At 45.5% G+C, this 14648-nt stretch overlaps 1 protein-coding gene across 2 annotated transcripts in view; it reads right to left on the bottom strand.

Moving 5' to 3' along the window:
* Positions 1–14648, bottom strand: part of LOC132871474 (butyrophilin subfamily 1 member A1-like) — a 68070-nt gene that overhangs the window by 36453 nt on the left and 16969 nt on the right. The gene's annotated exons all lie outside the window — the stretch shown is intronic.

Below are 14648 nucleotides of genomic sequence, written 5' to 3'. Positions count from 1 at the left end.
CTCACATTCACACCTACGGTCAATTTAGAGTCACCAGTTAACCTAACCTGCATGTCTTTGGACTGTGGGGGAAACCGGAGCACCCGGAGGAAACCCACGTGGACACGGGGAGAACATGCAAACTCCACACAGAAAGGCCCTCGCCGGCCCCGGGGCTCGAACCCAGGACCTTCTTGCTGTGAGGCGACAGCGCTAACCACTACACCACCGTGCCGCCATATCCTGGACCTCAGTGACATATTTCCAATATCTTTACTCTGATTATGTCACTTCCAATGTTTTCCTCCTGAGTTGATGCACATTGTCAAAATGGCAAACCGATTAAAAATTAAAATACTTTTGATTTAGTTGCTTTTTTTGTGGATGTGTCTATATAATAAAAAGAATATTACATGGTGATGTGATGATATGAAGTTTATCTTCTTGTGTTGAAAAATATTTCATTTGTTTGCTGTGCTTACTCGTGAAATATATTCAGCATTCGAAGATAAACTTCCTATCTTCACTCTCTCATATCTTCTTCTTCCTCCTTGTCCAGCACGATTGCCAGTTTGGGGTCCATGAAGGACCCTATTGATCCACATGTCAGATTAAGTGGAGCACAGTTTTACACCAGATGTCCTTCCTAACACAACCCTCCCATTTCTGGGCTTGGGGAATAACCATTCACACACATGGGCAATTTTGAGCCAGTTAACCTAACTGAATGTCTTTGGACTGTGGGAGGAAACCAGAGCACCTGGAGGAAACCCACACAGACACAGGGAGAACATGCAAACTCCACACAAAAAGGACCCCATCGGCCACTGGGCTCAAACTCACAACCTTCCACTGTACCACCGTGCCGCCTCTCTCTCTCTCACTCACTCACACACACGCACACATACACACACAAAAAAACAACAACTGGCACTTAGCAGGCACTCTTATCCAGAACGATGTACAACATACCCAGAGCAGCCTCGGGAGCAGTTGGGGGTTAGGTGCCTTGCTCAAGGTCACTTCAGCCATTCCTGCTGATCCAGGAAATTGAACCGGCAAACTTTTGGTCTCAATGCTGCTTCTTTAACCATTAGGCATATATATCCACACACTAGGGCATCACAAAAAATTGGAACGTTGTGGAAAAAGTTTATTTTTTTAAATCATAATTGAATTAAAAAAGGTAAACATTTTGAATTAAGTTATGTAATGAATATTCTATATTCATTACATGTAAAGTGAAATATTTCAAGTTTTAATTTTGATGATTATGGCTCAAAGCTCATGAAAATCAGAAATCCAGTATCTCAAATTATTCAAATACTTCATTTCAAGTTTCAGTAAAACAATACCATGTATCTCTTAGTCTAGTTCACAACCACAGTCATGGGGAAGACTGCTGACTTGACAGTTGTCCAGAAGACAATCATCGGCACCCTCCACAAGGAGGGTAAGCCACAGAAGGTCATTGCTGAAAAGGCTGGCTGGAAAAGGTGCACAAGCAACAGGGATGACCGCAGCCTTGAGAGGATTGTCAAGAAAAGTCGATTCAGGAACTTGGGAGAGCTTCACAAGGAGTGGACTGAGACTGGTGTCAGTGCATCAAGAGCCACCACACATACTGTAGATGTCTTCAGGAAAGGGGCTACAACTGTCACATTCCTGATATCAAGCCACTCCTGAGCCAGAGACACCATCAGAAGCATCTTATCTGGGCTAAGGAGAGAAAGAACTGGACTGTTGCTCAGTGGTCCAAAGTCCACTTTTCAGATGAAGGTAAATTTTGCATTTCATTTTGAAATCAAGGTCCTAGAGTCTGGAGGAAGAGAGGCACAGAATCCAAGGTGTTTGAAGTCCAGTGTGAAGTTTCCACAGTCTGTGATGATTTGGGGTGCCATGTCATCTGCTAGTGTTGGTCCACTGTATTTTATCAAGTCCAAAATCAACACAGCCATCTACCAGGAGATTTTAGAGCACTTCATGCTTCCATCTGCTGACAAGCTTTATGGAGATGCAGGTTTCCTTTTCCAGCAGGACTTAGTACCTGCCCACAGTGCCAAAACTACTACCCAGTGGTTTGCTGACCATGACGTTACTGTGCTTGATTGGCCAGCCAACTTGCCTGGCCTGAACCTGATAGAGAATCTATGGGGTATTGTCAAGAGGAAGATGAGAAACACCCGACCCAAAAATACAGATGAGCTGAAGGCTGCTATCAAAGCAACCTGGGCTTCAGTAACACCTCAGCAGTGCCACAGACTGAATGCCTCCATGCCACGCCACACTGATGCAGTAATTTGTGGTAAAAGAGCCACAACCAAGTATTGAATGAATAAATGAACAAACTTTTCAGAAGCCCCTCCTAGAACTGCCACCTTATTGTGGTGGAGGGGTTTGTGTGCTTGAATGATCCTAGGAGCTATGTTGTCGGGGGCATTATGCCCCTGTTAGGGTTTCCCAAGGCAGACAGGTCCTAGGTGACAGGCCAGACCAAGAGCAGTTCACCAAAAAACCCCTATGGAGAAAAAATCCAGGACCGTGACGTCGCCCGGAAGGACGCAGCCGGGGCCCCACCCTGGAGCCAGGCCCGGGGTTGGGGCTCGTATGCGAGCGCTTGGTGGCCGGGCCTTTGCCCATGGGGCCCGGCCGGGCTCAGCCCGAAGAGGTGACGTGGGCCCGACCTCCTGTGGGTTCACCACCCACAGAGGTAGCAGTAGGGGTTTGGTGCAGTGTGGATTGGGTGGCAGTCGAAGGCAGGGGCCTCGACGACCTGATCCCCGGACACAGCGGCTGGCTGTTGGGACATGGAATGTCACTTCACTGGGGGGGAAGGAGCCTGAGCTTGTGCGGGAGGTTGAGAGGTACCGGCTAGAGATAGTCGGGCTCACCTCCACGCACAGCTTGGGCTCTGGAACCCAGCTCCTCGAGAGGGGCTGGACTTTCCACTTCTCTGGAGTCACCCGTGGTGAGCGGCGGCGGGCTGGTGTGGGCTTCCTTATAGCTCCCCAGCTCAGCCGCTATGTGTTGGAGTTTACCCCAGTGAACGAGAGGGTCGCCTCTCTGCGCCTTCGGATTGGGGAGAGGGCTCTTGCTGTTGTTTGTGCCTATGGGCCAAAAAGCAGTATAGAGTATCCAGCCTTCTTGGAGTCCCTGGGAGAGGTACTGAGGGGTGCTCAGACTGGGGACTCCATTGTGCTACTGGGGGACTTCAATGCTCACGTGGGCGATGACAGTGACACCTGGAGGGGCGTGGTTGGGAGGAACGGCCTCCCCGATCTGAACCCAAGTGGTGTTTTATTATTGGACTTCTGTGCTAGTCACAGTTTGTCCATAACGAACACCATGTTCGAGCATAGGGGTGTCCATAAGTGCACGTGGCACCAGGACACCTTAGGTCGGAGGTCGATGATCGACTTTGTAGTTGTGTCATCTGATCTCCGACCCTATGTCTTGGACACTCGGGTGAAGAGAGGGGCTGAGTTGTCAACTGATCACCACCTGGTGGTGAGTTGGATCTGCTGGCGGAGGAGGAAGCTGGACAGACCTGGCAGGCCCAAACGTATGGTGAGGGTCTGCTGGGAACGTCTGGCCGAGCACTCTGTTGGGGAGGTCTTTAACTCCCACCTCCGGGAGAGCTTTTCCCAGCTTCCGAGGGAGGCGGGGGACATTGAGTCTGAGTGGACCATGTTCTCTACCTCCATTGTGGATGCAGCTGTTCGGAGCTGTGGCCGCAAGGTCTCCGGTGCCTGTCGTGGCGGCAATCCCCGAACCCGGTGGTGGACACCGGAAGTAAGGGATGCCATCAAGCTGAAGGAGTCCTATCGGGCCATGTTGACCTCCGGGACTCCTGAGGCAGCCGACAGGTATCGGCAGGCCAGGCGTGCTGCAGCTCGGGCAGTTGCGGAGGCAAAAACTCGGAACTGGGAGGAGTTCGGGGAGGCCATGGAGAAGGACTATCGGTCGGCCTCGAAGAAATTCTGGCAAACCGTCCGGCGCCTCAGGAGGGGGAAGCAGTACTCTGCCAACACTGTTTACAGTGCGGGTGGGGAGCTGTTGACCTCGACTGGGGACATTGTCGGGCGGTGGAAGGAATACTTTGAGGATCTCCTCAATCCCACCGTCATGTCTTCCACTGAGGAGACTGAGGCTGATGACTCAGAGGTGGACTCGTCCATTACCCAAGCCGAAGTCACTGAGGTGGTTTGCAAGCTCCTCGGTGGCAAGGCACCGGGGGTGGATGAGATCCGCCCTGAGTATCTCAAGTCTCTGGATGTTGTGGGGCTGTCTTGTTTGACACGCCTCTGCAACATCGCGTGGCGGTCGGGGACAGTGCCTCTGGAGTGGCAGACTGGGGTGGTGGTCCCTCTTTTTAAGAAAGGGGACCGGAGAGTGTGCTCCAATTATAGGGGAATCACACTTCTCAGCCTCCCAGGGAAAGTTTACTCCAGGGTACTGGAGAGGAGAATTCGACCAATAGTCGAACCTCGGATCCAGGAGGAACAATGCGGTTTTCGTCCTGGTCGCGGAACACTGGACCAGCTCTATACCCTTCATAGGGTGCTCGAGGGTTCATGGGAGTTTGCCCAACCAGTCCACATGTGCTTTGTGGATCTGGAGAAGGCATTCGACCGTGTCCCCCGTGGTATTCTGTGGGGGGTGCTTCGGGAGTATGGGGTTCGGGGCTCTTTGCTAAGGGCTGTCCGGTCCCTGTACGAACGGAGCAGGAGTCTGGTTCGCATTGCCGGCAGTAAGTCAGACCTGTTCCCAGTGCATGTTGGACTCCGTCAGGGCTGCCCTTTGTCACCGGTTCTGTTCATAATTTTTATGGACAGAATTTCTAGGCGCAGCCAGGGGCCAGAAGGAATCCTGTTTGGGAACCACAGGATTTCATCTCTGCTTTTTGCGGATGATGTTGTCCTGTTGGCTTCTTCAAACCAGGACCTTCAGCATGCACTGGGGCGGTTTGCAGTCGAGTGTGAAGCGGCTGGGATGAGAATCAGCACCTCCAAGTCCGAGGCCATGGTTCTCGACCGGAAAAGGGTGGCTTGCCCTCTCCAGGTTGGTGGAGAAGTCCTGCCTCAAGTGGAGGAGTTTAAGTATCTCGGGATCTTGTTCACGAGTGAGGGAAGGATGGAGCGTGAGATCGACAGGCGGATCGGTGCAGCCTCCGCAGTGATGCGGTCGCTTTACCGGTCCGTCGTGGTGAAGAAGGAGCTGAGCCAAAAGGCGAAGCTCTCAATTTACCGGTCGATCTACGTTCCGACTCTCACCTATGGTCATGAGCTTTGGGTAATGACAGAAAGAACAAGATCGCGGATACAAGCGGCTGAAATGAGTTTCCTTCGCAGGGTGGCTGGGCGCTCCCTTAGAGATAGGGTGAGAAGCACAGTCACTCGGGAGGAGCTCGGAGTAGAGCCGCTGCTCCTCCACATCGAGAGGAACCAGCTGAGGTGGCTCGGGCATCTTTTTCGGATGCCTCCTGGACGCCTCCCTGGGGAGGTGTTCCAGGCATGTCCCCCCGGGAGGAGGCCCCGGGGAAGACCCAGGACACGCTGGAGGGACTATGTCTCTCGGCTGGCCTGGGAACGCCTCGGTGTTCTTCCCGAGGAGCTGGCCGAGGTGTCTGGGGAAAGGGAAGTTTGGGCTTCCATGCTTAGACTGCTGCCTCCGCGACCCGGTCCTGGATAAGCGGAAGAAGACGAGACGAGACTTTTCAGAAGTTTGACATTTCTGTATTATAAATCCTTTTTTGATTGATCTTAGGAAATATTCTAATAATTTGCGATACTGGATTTCTAATTTTCATGAGCTATAAGCCATAATCATCAAAACTAAAACAAAAAATAGGCTTGAAATAGTTCAGTTTACATGTAATAAATATAGAAGATATGAAAGCAAGATATATATATATATATATATATATATATATATATATATATATATATATATATATATATATATATATATATAAAGTAAACTGAGTATAAAGTCCTATATACAATATAAAGTCTATTGCCTGAATATAAAGTATATTGCCTAGATGGTAGTGGTGGTGTGTGTGTGGGGGATTATTTTGGTTCAACAGTCTTATGGCATGTGGGAAAAAGCTGTTGTAGAACCTGGCTGCTCTACTCCGGAGGCTGCATAACCTCTTTCCAGAAACCAGCAGCGAGAACAGTCCATAGTGGGGGTGGGAGGTGTCTCTGCTGATGTTGCAAGCCCTGGTCAGGCAGCATTTTTCTGCAATATCCTCTATCAGAGGAAATGAAGTCCCGATGATTTTCTCCGCTGTCTTCACCACCCTCTGCAGGGACTTCCAGTCAGAGGCCCTACAGGCTCCTGACCAGACAGAAATGCAGAAGTCAGTATGCTTTCTATAGTGCCTCTGTAGAAAGTGGTGAGAATTAATGAACAGGGATCTATCAAAGTCTGATCTTCACAACACATATTTGTGGAAGTTTATCATGGCACAAACAAAGGAGATTTCTGAAGACCTCAGAAAAAGCGTTGTTGATCAGGGTGGTTACAAAACCATCTCGAAAGAGTTTGGACTCCACCAATCCACAGTCAGACAGATTGTGTACAAAATGGAGGAAATTCAAGACCATTGTTACCCTCTCCAGGAGTGGTCGACCAACAAAGATCACTCCAATAGCAAGGCGTGTAATAGTTGGCAAGGTCACAAAGGACCCCAGGGCAACTTCTAAGCAACTGAAGGCCTCTCTTACATTGGCTAATGTTCATGAGTCCACCATCAGGAAAACACTGAACAACAATGGTGTGCATGGCAGGGTTGCAAGGAGAAAGCCACTGCTCTCCAAAAAGAACATTACTTCTCATCTGCAGTTTGCTAAAGATCACGTGGACAAGCCAGAAGGCTATTAGAAAAATGTTTTGTGGAAAGATGAGAGCAAAATAGAACTTTTTGGTTTAAATGAGAAGCGTTATGTTTGGAGAAAGGAAAACACTGTATTCCAGCATAAGAACCTTATCTCATCTGTGAAACATGGTGGTGGTAGTGTCATGGTTTGTGCCTGTTTTGCTGCATCTGGGCCAGGATGGCTTGCCATCATTGATGGAACAATGAATTCTTAATTATACCAGCAAATTCTAAAGGAAAATGTGACATATGTCCATGAAGTGAATCTCAAGAGAAGGTGGGTCATGCAGCAAGACAACGACCCTAAGCACACAAGTCATTCTACCAAAGAATAGTTAAAGAAGAATAAATTAATGTTTTGGAATGGCTAAGTCAAAGCCCTGACCTTAATCCAATCGAAATGTTGTGGAAGAAATTGAAGCGAGCGGTTCATGTGAGGAAACCCACCAACATCCCAGAGTTGAAGCTGTTCTGTATGGAGGAACAGGCTAAAATTCCTCCAAGCCGATGTGCAAGACTGATCAACAGTTAGCGGAAACGTTTAGTTGCAGTTATTGCTGCACAAGGGGGTCACACCAAGTACTGAAAACAAAGGTTCACATACTTTTGCCACTCACAGATATGTAATATTGGATCATTTTCCTCAATATATAAATGACCAAGTGTGATATTTTTGTTTTATTTGTTTAATTGGGTTCTCTTTATAATACTGTTTATTTATACTGTTTATATTGTTTGTCTGAGTGTTTAGTCTATGTCTAGTTCTTATCTAGAGTGTTTATACTGTTTATTTTGTTTGTTTTTTCAATTATTCTATTTTTATTTATTGCATTGCCTGTTTGCACTGTGGGTCAGAGAGGACTGAAATTTCATCTGTGCTGTATGTCGACCATGTAGGGGAGAGTGGGGTAAGATGAGCCACTTTTTACATTTTTCATCATAACTACGTTAAAGCCATTTTTGCTTCCAGTCTACACACCATACCAAATTTCAAAGTGTACTGTTACTATCTGAGCAAAACATAATTGATAAGCTCTTATGGTTAGAGTGATATTACCTCTTGAAAAAAAAATGTCAAGTGGCTCAACTTACCCCATGCATGGGGTAAGATGAGCCACTGTGTGGGGTAAATTGAGCCAACACAAAACATGTTAGGTTAACAAAGTAAACAACTTTTATTATTAGAAATGCAATCAATGAATCAAGTTAAGTCAATCAAGTGGGGGATAGGGCCGTTGCATAGAGAAGGGGAGATGAAGAGAGAGGTGATAGAATGAGATGGGATAGGGAGGGATAGATAGATGGATAGAGAGAGATATATGCGTAGATAGATAGAAAGAGGGATGGTTAGAGAGGGAATGAGAGATATACTATATTATAGAAATTACTAAAACAGTAGAACAGTGCCAAAAGAATCTTATTTCTTTCAGTAGGTTAAAACATTGCTAAAACATGCAGCAATCATTCCATCAATCATTCAATCATTTCATCATTATTCAATGTTCCAAGCGTTCAAATGGCAAGGGAACACCATTTGACTTTCCCTCCGTGCTGTCCCCCCAACAGTAAAGGGGCGGGGCAATTTTTTCACAATATCCTGTCTTGACAGGACAGCCTCATCTTTCTCTTTGAAGACAAAGGTTGGCTTTCTTGCAGAGCCATGGCATGACCGGCTTCTTTTGAGAAATCTTGCCTCTATTTCGAAGACATCCAATTTGATTATCTGGCCAATGAAGAAATGCACTTTCTTCTTCCCCGTGTATTTTGCCACAACATAATCCCCCACATCTAACAACTGGTTTTCCTCATCTGATGTCATATATATATATGTTGTTGTCATATATGACCAGTAAATGTGAAAACTTAAGTGTCATCCATATTGGGTAAGCTCAGCCACCAATGGGGTAAGTTGAGCCAGTGGCTCAACTTGCCCCACATCTAATGGCTCATCTTACCCCATGGCCACCATTTTGTAGAAAAATGCTAATAAAGGGGATTAGGCTAATCAAAATTATTTTTATTAGCATTCATATCATAGCTTAGAAAGCCACTAACTTAACCCTAATGTGTCTAAATATTATTCTACTTTTGTCTTCTCTAAATCATCTTCACTGTGGACAAACATGGAATTGACTTAGAAAGCACAAAAACACATTTTTATAAATATGTCCCTCACCTAGTTTGACATGTGGTGCTCCTCTCCACAAGTGTAAGTAAATGGTCCCGGCCCCCTTTGAATGTGGTCACATGGTCACATTTGTTTACTGTTTCTTAGAAACAGGGGGTGGCTCATCTTACCCCCTGGCTCATCTTACCCCGCTCTCCCCTATAGCATATTTGACAATAAAGTTGACTTGACTTGACTTTATCTACTTTTAGGACTTGTGTGAAAATCTGATGATATTTTAGGTCATATTTATGCAGAAATATAGAAAATTCTAAAGGGTTCACAAACTTTCAAGCACCACAAGTATTATCAAAATCATGCCACATTTCACTGAAATATAACACCCTTGTACTGTAGATTCCAAAAAAAGCAAGTGATAGATGAGGATGGGGCGGCATGGTGGTGTAGTGGTTAGTGCTGTCGCCTCACAGCAAGAAGGTCCTGGGTTCAAGCCCCATGGCCGGTGAGGGCCTTTTCTGTGCAGAGTTTGCATGTTCTCCCCATGTCTGCATGGGTTTCCTCTGGGTGCTCCGGTTTCCCCCACAGTCCAAAGACATGCAGGTGAGGTTGACTGGTGACTCTAAATTGAATGTGAGTGTGAATGGTTGTCTATGTGTCAGCCCTGTGATGACCTGGCAACTTGTCCAGGGTGTACCCCGCCTTTCACCCATAGTCAGCTGGGATAGGCTCCAGCTTGCCTGCAACCCTGTAGAACAGGATAAAGTGGCTAGAGATGATGAGATGAGATAGATGAGGACTTCGGTCATGGTCATTAAGGACACTCAGCCATTTTCAATAGTGGAAAATGTGGGGTTGAGGGAGTTCACACGTGTTGGATCCCACTGATGTTCTACCTACGAGGGAAGATGTGTATGTATACAGTAGTTCCTTTTAACTTAACTAATTAAAATTAATACTTAATTATGGTTCAAAAACCATGGCTTTCTAAGCCAAAACAAGTTAAATGAAGCAGTACAGTGACTCAGAGCAGAATGTCATGTGAAAAGTAAGAACACTGAAGTGCAATGAAACATTCAGTGAACCCTCAGTTCAGCTCCCAGCCTATTCAGGAGCAGCAGCTGAACCTGCAACCAGCTGTAGTACGTATTTATTGGTTCATGAATTGTTATTTAACTGAGACAAACCTTCCAAGAACTGAGAATCCATTTCAATATGGGAATAACCAAAAACATGTTTACCCCCACCAATACCAACTGGCACATGAGTGTTTATGTTCACCAGCATCCTCAGTCCCATGTGAGAGAGTGTTCTCCAAGGCTGGGGAGGCTGTTTCTAAGAAGAGGAACTACTTCAACCCAACCACAGTGAAGAAAATTCTCTTCTTCAAAAAAAAAGTCAATAAAAATTTCCCTCCTTCCTCTTTGTGTTCAAGTTCAAAGTGTTTGTCATATGCATAGTAAGGACATCCTCTTCTCATCTCATTATCGCTTTATCCTGTTCTACAAGGTTGCAGGCAAGCTGGAGCCTATCCCAGCTGACTATGGGTGAAAGGTGGGGTACACCCTGGACAGGTCGCCAGGTCATCACAGGGCTGACACATAGACAACCATTCACACCTACAGTCAATTTAGAGTCACCAGTTAACCTGGTCTTTGGGGGAAACCGGAGCACCCAGAGGAAACCCACGTGGGCACGGGGAGAACATGCAAACTCCACACAGAAAGGCCCTCACCGGCCACGGGGCTCGAACCTGGACCCTCTTGCTGTGAAGCGACAGCGCTAACCACTACACCATCGTGCCGCCCAGGATGTCCTCTTGCACAATGAAATTCTTAGTTTGCTGTCCACCGTGAATGCCAATTACAAATAAATAAATAGGCAGAAGAAGTAATACAAAGTAAAGGCAATATAGTGCAAAAATAAAACAAAGAAAGCAAAAGCAACAACAAGAAAAACACCCAGTATAGTACAATATAAAGGTAAATGTAGTGCAAAATAGGTAGTGTAATACAAAAATAAGGCAATGATCAGACGTAGCAGCAGAAGGGCAGTAATGTGTGAATGTGCAAACAATGTAACCAGATATAAACAGTCAAGGAACAGCAGCAAGAGGGGCAGTAATGAATGTGTGTGTGTGTGTGTGTGTGTGTGTGTGTGTGTGTGTGTGTGTGTGCATAAAAATATATATTACATGGCTTTTTATTATCATTACTGTTATTGTTAACTGCAGTGGTAACAGAAGAGTGGTTATATTAGCTCTGGTCATTAATTTTTGCACCAGAGTATATGGGTGGTATAAGTGGTTATCACGGTCACCTCACAGCAAGAAGGTTCTGGGTTCGAGCCCAGTGGCCAGCAGGGGCCTTTCTGTGTGGAGTTTGCATGTTTTCCCTGTGTCTGTGTGGGTTTCCTCCATGTGCTCCGGTTTCCCTCAAAGACATGCAGTTAGCATGGCCGTAACTACCATTGAGGACACCGAGGTCATGTCTTCAGTATTTTTTTTCAGAAATTTAAAATTGGTCTACGCTGAATTCGAGCAGTGATCAATGTAAAACGCAGCATCCACATCCACGTCATCTGTATTTCCCCCCAATAAAATTCACATTTGTCTAATGTCATCTGAAATCTCTCAGCCTCTATCTCTATCGTTGCCATGTCTAACGCAACATCACGCGACGTAGCCTATACTAGTGTCGGCCGGGGAAGTTGGGTTTTGGATCAAACAGGCAGGGTGTAGTCTACGCTCTATCACATATGCCTACCTAACCTAACGTAGGCTAATAGTCACATCACATTATAGAGCTTTACCTGAGTGCAAAATGAAAATGTTGCAACAAACTAAATTAAGGTTTGGACAGCCAACAGAAGAGCAGGGAAAGAGAAGGAGGGAAGGTGAGAAAATATTGTCAGTGCAGTGGCAGACCGTTCAGCGGTGTCATGCCAACTTTCCAAGGGGAAATGTTTCATTGTCATTGCCTATTACATTTTAGTTAGCATTTTGAGAAACATTCAAAACTACGTTGTCACAGGCAGCCCTGTGCAGGGCTGACTAAACGGGCTTGTTTGAGTAACTCTCTTTCTCTCATAACTCTCTCTTTTTCTCACTCACACAGACACACACACACAAATAATACACTCTCACACACTCTCTCTAATACATAGTCTTCACACAGAACTAAAAGCCCTACATTCTAATGTAATTTAAGATAATGAAATGTAAATAATGCCAATACTTCAGGTAGCTGAGCAATACACTCAGTTCTAGGGTGACCATTTCCATAACACCAAAAAGGAGGACATTATTTGGACGGGGGGTCTGGGGGCCCTCCCCCAGAAAATTTTGTATTTCTTAGATGCAATTTCCTGCATTCTAATCAATTTTAGGGTGAATAATGGCAAATCCCATCTGATTCATAGCCCTCAAAATTTTTATGTAAACCACAGTGGCAAGATTGAGAATGGATTATTTTTATGCAAGTCACTCAAGTTTGGTGAAATCAACATCGCAATTTTGTAGGGTTAAATATTATGATTGTGGGGGAAAAAAGAGTAAGGTCAAAGCATTCATAGTATTTATTATAATTCATGTATTAGCTCTTAATTGGCTAGAACACACAGTATTTATATTTATTAAAAACATTGTGGAGTTAACAAACCACTGAAATTAAACTTAAAGGAACAGTCCACCGTATTTCCATAATGAAATATGCTCTTACCTGAATTGAGACGAGCTGCTCCGTACCTATCCGAGCTTTGCACGACCTCCCAGTCAGTAAGACGCAGTCCGACACGCTGTCACTCCTGTTAGCAATGTAGCTAGGCTCAGTATGGCCAACGGTATTTTTTGGGGCTGTAGTTAGATGTGACCAAACTCTTCCGCGTTTTTCCTGTTTACATAGGTTTATATGACCAGTGATATGAAACAAGTTCAGTTACACAAATTGAAACGTAGTGATTTTCTATGCTATGGAAAATCCACACTATAATGACAGGCGTACTAACACCTGCGCGCTTCAGCAGCGCATTGATACGGAGCTCAGATATCAATGCACTGTTGAAGCGTGCAGAAGGTGTTAGTACGCCTGTCATTATAGTGCGGACTTTCCATAGCATAGAAAATCGCTACCTTTCAATTTGTGTAACTGAACTTGTTTCATATCACTGGTCATATAAACCTATGTAAACAGGAAAAACGCGGAAGAGTTTGGTCACATCTAACTACAGCCCCAAAAAATACCATTGGCCATACTGAGCCTAGCTACATTGCTAACAGGAGTGACAGCACGTCGGACTGTGTCTGACTAACTGGGAGGTCGCGCAAAGCTCGGATAGGTATGGAGCAGCTCGTCTCAATTCAGGTAAGAGCATATTTCATTATGGAAATACGGTGGACTGTTCCTTTAAGGTGCTGAGTACCAAAAAGCACAACATTTGATCAATACTTTTGACGTAGCCTGGCCAGTACAGTTGAATGTGTTAGCATTGCTATTCGCCTCGGCATCATCAAAGTCGACTCGTCTGCTGACAGAACTGTCCGAAATAAATACAATCCTCTCAGTGTATCTGTTGTAGTAGATGTAGATATAGTAGATGTGCATTTGCACTGTCATCCATATCCTAACAAGTTAAGTTGTGAGCAGCTGGTCTACCGGACAGACTCGTGTTTCCAAGTCCCAGCCAGGGCCAGGGGGGCAGGGCACTAGGCAGGCGCCAGGAAGATCATCAAAGGATAGAGCACAATGCGTTCTAGAACGCAACGCCTCGCGGTGCGGAGTTTGCATTGCATGCCAAAAAACATCGAGCCATAGACTCTTTATTGTAGATTACTAGTGTGCAGCACAGATCTGCAGTTTCCCTACAAAACGTTATTCTAGAACTCTGCTCTTCCAGTCTGGCAAGTCGATATTATATAATTCCGCTCATCGTCTCTAAAAGGAGGACAAATGTGCGTCTGGCTTGATGCTGCGCCGGACGCCGGACAAGACATTGAAAAGACGGACGGTCCGGCCTAAAGACGGACGTCTGGCCACCCTACTCAGTTCAGTTTTCACTTTTATGTCAGACAAAACTCCACAGTTTTAGAATTGTTGAAGTAAATGTGTTATGAGCCAAACTTACATTACAGGCAATGGTGAGAACACTGTTTCAGAGAATGCATGCAAATGGATCTCAATTCAAGACAGCCAGATAGACCGATGCCTTTACATTACTGTTCAGAATGTCTCTACACATACAGACACCCACAAATAACACACAAACTCTCAGTCACTCTCTCTCTCTCTCTCTTTCTCTCTCTCACACACACACACACACACACACACACACACACACACACACACACACACACTATTATTATAAGGTGTAATACTAGAGCTTACAATTCAGCAGTTCACACCCTTTCTGTCATGTGTATGCTGCAATGTAAATAATGCCAATACTTTAGGTAACTGGTACTTTAGGTATGTATACTCAGTTCAAGAGTTCACTACCTTTCTACTTTTATGTCAGATAAAACACCACAGTTATGGTGCCACAGTTGTAGATGGTTGTAGATGTAGTTGTAGTTGTTTATTTATTTAACTTGTGCCGGGGGGGGGCCTTCGGTGCTGTCAGCCTTGACCTCTGTATTTGAAAAATCCTGGTTACGGCCCTGACAGT

The sequence above is a fragment of the Neoarius graeffei genome, chromosome 1 (assembly GCF_027579695.1).
Source record: "Neoarius graeffei isolate fNeoGra1 chromosome 1, fNeoGra1.pri, whole genome shotgun sequence".
Taxonomy (NCBI): Eukaryota; Metazoa; Chordata; class Actinopteri; order Siluriformes; family Ariidae; genus Neoarius; species Neoarius graeffei.
The sequence above is the reverse complement of the archived record's forward strand: the minus strand, read 5'-3'. Positions and strand labels throughout refer to the sequence as shown.